The sequence below is a fragment of the Triticum aestivum genome, chromosome 7B (assembly GCF_018294505.1).
Source record: "Triticum aestivum cultivar Chinese Spring chromosome 7B, IWGSC CS RefSeq v2.1, whole genome shotgun sequence".
Classification (NCBI taxonomy): domain Eukaryota; kingdom Viridiplantae; phylum Streptophyta; class Magnoliopsida; order Poales; family Poaceae; genus Triticum; species Triticum aestivum.
In genome coordinates, this window is record NC_057813.1 from 69,108,074 (window position 1) to 69,115,284 (window position 7,211).

A 7,211-nucleotide genomic window follows, 5' to 3' on the forward strand; every position below is an offset into this window, starting at 1 on the left:
GCATACGAAGGACACCACGATGGACCTAGAATTGCACACAAGGTATTGCAATCCGGTTTTTATTGGTCTACTCTCTTCAAAGATGCCCGTAAGTTTGTCTTGTCTTGTGATGAATGTCAAAGAATTGGTAATATTAGTAGACGTCAAGAAATGCCTATGAATTATTCTCTTGTTATTGAACCATTTGATGTTTGGGGCTTTGATTATATAGGACCATTTCCTTCCTCTAATGGGTACACACATATTCTAGTTGTTGTTGATTATGTTACTAAGTGGGTAGAAGCTATTCCAACTAGTAGTGCTGATCATAACACCTCTATTAAGATGCTTAAAGATGTTATTTTTCCGAGGTTTGGAGTCCCTAAATACTTAATGACTGATGGTGGTTCACATTTTATTCACGGTGCCTTTCGTAAAAACTTGCTAAGTATGATGTTAATCATAGAATTGCATCTCCATATCACCCACAATCTAGTGGTCAAGTAGAATTGAGTAATAGAGAGCTTAACTTAATTTTGCAAAAGACTGTTAATAGATCTAGAAAGAATTGGTCCAAGAAACTTGATGATGCATTATGGGCTTATAGAACTGCATATAAAAATCATATGGGTATGTCTCCATATAAAATGGTCTATGAAAAGCATGTCACTTACCTCTCGAACTAGAACATAAGGCATATTGGGCCATCAAAGAGTTCAATTATGATTTCAAACTTGCCGTGAGAAGAGGTTATTTGACATTAGCTCGCTTGATGAATGGAGAACTCAAGCCTATGAAAATGCCAAACTATTTAAAGAAAAATTTAAAAGATGGCATAACAAAAGGATACAAAAGCGTGAGTTTAATGTAGGTGATTATGTGTTGCTATACAACTCTCATTTAATATTTTTTGCTGGAAAACTTCTCTCTAAATGGGAAGGTCCTTACGTTATCGAGGAGGTCTATCGTTCCAGTGCCATAAAAATCAACAACTTCGAAGGCACGAATTCGAAGGTGGTGAACGGTCAAAGAATCAAACATTATATCTCAGGTAATCCTATAAATGTTGAAACTAATGTTATTGAAACCGTAACCCCGAAGGAATACATAAGGGACACTTTCCAGAACGTTTCAGACTCCGAAAAGGAATAGGTATGTGGTACGGTAAGTAAACCGACTCCAAAACAGTTCTAATAGAAATTTTTCTTCGTTTTCGAATATTTAAGAAAATAGGAAAATAGGAAGTAGTCCGGGAAGGACATGAGGCGTCCACGAGGGTGGAGGGCGCACCCTACCCCCTGGGCGCGCCCCCTGCCTCGTGAGCATCTTGTGTGCTCTCCGGACTCCGTTTTCTTGCACGACACTTCTTTTAGTCGGTAAAAATTCATTATATAATCCCCCGAAGGTTTTGACCACCGTACCACACAAGTATCCTCTCTCTTTGTTTCGAGCTATTTTCTGTCAGAGTTGTCAAGGCCAGGCATCATGTCGTCACCCTCCTCCAACAATGAAGACAACGAAGCTTGGCTACTAAAGATAGAGCTGAAGAGAGAAGAACTCGGGGAGAACAACAAGGATGATCGGATCAAGAAGGTCATGGAAGATCGAGCTCCGGCGGCAGAAGAAGAAGACATCCTCCAACCTCTTCCCAATCTCTTTACCCCAACTTAGATTGAAGCTTTCAAGATGATTGAGTTAGCTCGCATACAAAACAAGTATCTCACACGTGAAAATATTTTGTTGAAGGATCATATCACCGCACTCAAGGGCATTATCCGCAAACTGGAGGAGCTTTTATGCTTGATGTGCGACTATCCACCATCATCATCACCACCTTCATCACCTCCGAGGACATAATTACATGGGTATGGGCACTCCCCTTGGCAACTTCCAAGCTTGGGGGAGATGCCCCGGTATCGTATCATCATCACACTCCTATCTTTACCATTTTTCTTAGTTCGATCCTTTTGGTAATATCTTGATCTAGTAGAATAAAGTTTTAGTATGATCTAGTTTTGAGTTTTGCTTTATGATCCCTTTATGTAATCGAGTCCATGAGCTATATATAATAAAGATTAGTGTTGAGTCGAGGGCTTTGCTATCTTGCTATGATCTTGAGGGAATAAAAATAAATGAAGTATAAAAAGAAATAAAAGAGATCATATTGATCTTATGGAGAGTAATGACTTCACATATTGAGAGTATGATGAATAAAAGTTGTTAAGAGTTGGCAAACATAGTTTTGGTCATCGTTGCAATTAAAAGGAAGTAATAAAGAAAGAGAGGTTTTCACATATAAATATACTATCTTGGACATCTTTTATTATTGTGAGCACTCATTAAAATATGACATGCTAAAGAGTTGATGTTGGACAAGGAAGACAACGTAATGGGTTATGTTTTCTTATATCCAAAATAAAGTATATTGTCATGGATCATCCAACATGTTGAGCTTGCCTTTCCCCCTCATGCTAGATAAATTCCTTGCACCAAGTAGAGATACTACTTGTGCTTCCAAATATCCTTAAACCCAGTTTTGCCATGAGATTCCACCGTATCTACCTATGGATTGAGTAAGATCCTTCAAGTAATTTGTCATCGGTGCATGCAATGAAAATTGCTCTCCAAATATGTATGATCTATTAGTGCAAAGAAAATAAGCTTTACACGATCTTGTGATATGGAAGCAATAAAAGCGACGGACTGCATAATAAAGGTCCATATCAAAAGTGGCAATATAAAATGACATTATTTTGCATTAAGATTTCGTGCATCCAATCATAAAAGCACATGAAAACCTCTGCTTCCCTCTATGAAGGGACTATCTTTTACTTTTTGTCTTATACATTATGCAAGAGTCATGATGATCTTCACCTTTCCTTTGTACATTTTATCCTTTGGCAAGCACCTCGTGTTGGAAAGATCTTGATATATATATCCAATTGGATGTAAGTTAGCATGAACTATTATTGTTGACATTACCCTTGAGGTAAAAGGTTGGGAGGCAACACTATAAGCCCCTATCTTTCTCTGTGTCCGACTAAAACTCCATACCCATAAGTATTGCGTGAGTGTTAGCAATTGTGAAAGACTAAATGATAGTTGAGTATGTAGTCTTACTGAAAAGCTCTTATATTGACTCTTTCCGATGTTATGATAAATTGCAATTGCTTCAATGACTGATATTATAGTTTGTTAGTTTTCAATGAAGTTTTTGATTCATACTTGACATTGTGAATAGATTGTTACTTGAGCATAAGAAATCATATGACAATATTCATAAATGTTGTTGTTATAAGAATGATCATGATGCCCTCATGTCCGTATTTTATTTTATCAACACCTCTATCTCTAAACATGTGGACATGTTTTCCGATTGCAAATTCCTCTTGAGGACAAGCGAGGTCTAAGTTTGGGGGAGTTGATACGTCAATTTTGCATCAAGCTTTGATATCGATATTTATTGCATTATGGGCTGTTATTACACGTTATGTCACAATACTTATGCCTATTCTCTCTTATTTTACAAGGTTTACATGAAGAGGGAGAATGCCGGCAGCTAGGGTTCTGGGCTAGAAAAGGAAAAAATATTAGAGACCTATTTTGCACAACTCCAAAAGTCCTGAAACTCCACGAAAGTCATTTTTGGAATTAATAAAAAATACTGAGCGGAAGAAATACCAGAGGGGGGCCACCCACCGTCCACGAGGGTGGGGGCGCGCCCTACCCCCTGGGGCACCCCACTGCCTCGTGGGCCCCCTGGCAGCCTTTCGGTGACCATCTTCTGCTATATGAAGTCTTTTAACCTGAAAAAAAAACATAAGCAAGCTTCCGGGATGGAACACCGCCGTCACGAGGCGGAACCTTGGCGGAACCAATCTAGGGCTCCGTCGGAGCTGTTCTGCCGGGGAAACATCCCTCCTGGAGGGGGAAATCATTACCATCATCATCACCAATGATCCTGTCATCGGGAGGGGGTCAATCTCCATCAACATATTCACCAGCACCATCTCCTTTCAAACCCTAGATCATCTCTTGTATTCAATCTTTGTCCCAAAACCTCAGATTGGTACTTGTAGGTCACTAGTAGTGTTGATTACTCCTTGTAGTTGATGCTAGTTGGTTTATTTGGTGGAAGATCATATGTTCCGATCCTTTATGCATATTAATACCCCTCTGATTATGAACATGAATATGATTTGTGAGTAGTTACATTTGTTCCTGAGGACATGGGAGAAGTCTTGCTATAAGTAGTCATGTGAATTTGGTATTCGTTTGATATTTTGATGAGATGTATGTTGTCTCTCCTCTAGTGGTGTTATGTGAACGTCGACTACATAACACTTCACCATTATTTGGGCCTAGAGGAAGGCATTGGGAAGTAATAAGTAGATGATGGGTTGCTAGAGTGACAGAAACTTAAACCCTAGTTTATGCGTTGCTTCGTAAGGGGCTGATTTGGATCCACATGTTTCATGCTATGGTTAGGTTTACCTTAATAGTTCTTTTGTAGTTGCAGATGCTTGCAATATGGGTTAATCATAAGTGGGATGCTTGTCCAAGAAAGGGTAGTACCCAAGCACCGGTCCACCCACATATCAAATTATCAAAGTAACGAACGTGAATCATATGAGCGTGATGAAAACTAGCTTGACGATAATTCCCATGTGTCCTCGGGAGCACTTTTCTCTATATAAGAACTTGTCCAAGCTTGTCCTTTGCTACAAAAAGGATTGGGCCACCTTGATGCACCTTGTTTACTTTTATTGCTTGTTACTCGTTACAAATTACCTTATCACAAAACTATCTGTTACCGATAATTTCAGTGCTTACAGAGAATACCTTCCTAAAAACCGCTAGTCATTTCCTTCTGCTCCTCGTTGGGTTCGACACTCTTATTTATCAAAAGGACTATGATAGATCCCCTACACTTGTGGGTCATCAATGGCAGCTTTAAATCTTTGGTGAATGCTGCTTCAAGAGGTCATCGATGGGGTAACAGCGGAGGTTACCGGTCCCAGAAAGGCGGGGGCAGTACTAACGGATCGCACGGTGGCGGCGGCTATCTGGGAGGTGCAGGTGCCGGCCATCAAGGCGCTGGTGGTGGCTACCAAAATAGTGGTGGAGGTGGCGATTATGGTGGCGGCCACCAGGGTGTTGGTAGCGGCGGGTACTATCACCCAAACAACTCAGGTAACAACAAACATCGCCCCCCCCCCCCAGCATCAATAGGGTATGCAACTTCCAAGGTTATGAAGGTTAGGAAGGAAACTGCCAAATTTGTAAGAAAACAAATCATCTTGCCAAAGATTGTGATTAGCATTAAGCTGATGATAATTCCCAGAAAAAGAAAATTTCAGCTGCCTGCTATGTCTTGAGCTTGCGTTGGTTTTCCTCGAAGAGGAGAGGGTTATGCAGCAATAGTAGCGTAAGTATTTCCCTCAGTTTTGGAGAACCAAGGTATCAATCCAGTAGGAGGCTTCTCAACAAGTCCCACGAACCTACACAAACAATTAAAGAACTCGCAACCAACGCGACAAAGGGGTTGTCAATCCCTTCACGGCCACTTGCGAAAGTGAGATCTGGTAGAGATAGTATGATAAGATAAATATATTTTTGGTATATTATAATATAGATGCAGAAAATAAAGATGCAAATAAAAGTAGATTGGAAGCAAATATGATAAGAGATAGACCCGGGGGCCATAGGTTTCACTAGAGGCTTCTCTCAAGAGCATAAGTATTACGGTGGGTGAACAAATTACTGTCGAGCAATTGATAGAAAAGCGAATAATTATGACATTATCTAGGCATGATCATGTATATAGGCATCACGTCCATAACAAGTAGACCGACTCCTGCCTGCATCTACTTCTATTACTCCACACATTGACCGCTATCCATCATGCATCTAGAGTATTAAGTTCATAAGAACAGAGTAACGCATTAAGCAAGATGACATGATGTAGAGGGATAAACTCAAGCAATATGATATAAACCCCATCTTTTTATCCTCGATGGCAACAATACAATACGTGTCTTCCAACCCTTTCTGTCACTGGGTAAGGACATCGCAAGATTGAACCGAAAGCTAAGCACTTCTCCCATGGCAAAAAAGATCAATCTAGTAGGCCAAACCAAACCGATAATTTGAAGAGACTTGCAAAGATAACTCAATCGTATAAAAGAATTCAGAGAAGATTCAATTATTATACATAGATAAATCTGATCATAAACCCACAATTCACCGGATCTCGACAAACACACCGCAAAAAGAGATTACATCGAATAGATATCCACAAGAGAGGGGGAGAACATTGTATTGAGATCCAAAAAGAGAGAAGAAGCCATCTAGCTAATAACTATGGACCCGTAGGTCTGTGGTAATCTACTCACAACTCATCGGAGGGGCAAGGATGTTGATGTAGAAGACCTCCATGGTGGATTCCCCCTCCGGCAAAACACCGGCGACGGCTCCAAGATGGGATCTCGCGGATACAGAAGGTTAGGGTGGTGGAAATTGTGTTTCGGGTGCCTCCTGGATGTTTTCGGGGTATGTAGGCTTATATAGGAGGAAGAAGTACGTCGGTGGACGCCCGAGGGGCCCACGAGACAGGGGGGCGCGCCCTCCTATCTCGTGGAGGCTCCGGCTGTTTCTTGACTTGCACTCCAAGTCCTCTGGATCACGTTCGTACCAAAAATCACGCTCCTGAAGGTTTCATTCCGTTTGGACTCCATTTGATATTCCTTTTCTTCGAAATACTGAAATAGGCAAAAAAACAGCAATACGGGCTGGGCCTCCGGGTAGTAGGTTAGTCCCAAAAATGATATAAATGTGTAAAATAAAGCCCATAAACATCCAAAACAGATTATATAATAGCATGGAACAATCAAAAATTATAGATACATTGGAGACGTATCACTGTCGTAGATCACTACAAAAAAAATACACTTCCGTGATGATACGTGTTTGTCATAGTAGGTTGCATTTTTTGTCATGCATGTACATCCATGACAAATTTATGACAGAATCAAGATAGTCATGCCTGTGCTGTCGTAGATGTGTTCCATGACATTACCAAAATTATCATCACGGAAGTGTCCACTTCCACGACAATAAATCGCGCGTCACAGAAGTGCTTTCGTCAAGGGTGACCGACACATGGCATCCACCGTAACGGAACGCCGTTAAACTATCGGGTCGGGTTTTGGATCCGATAACCCATTAATAGC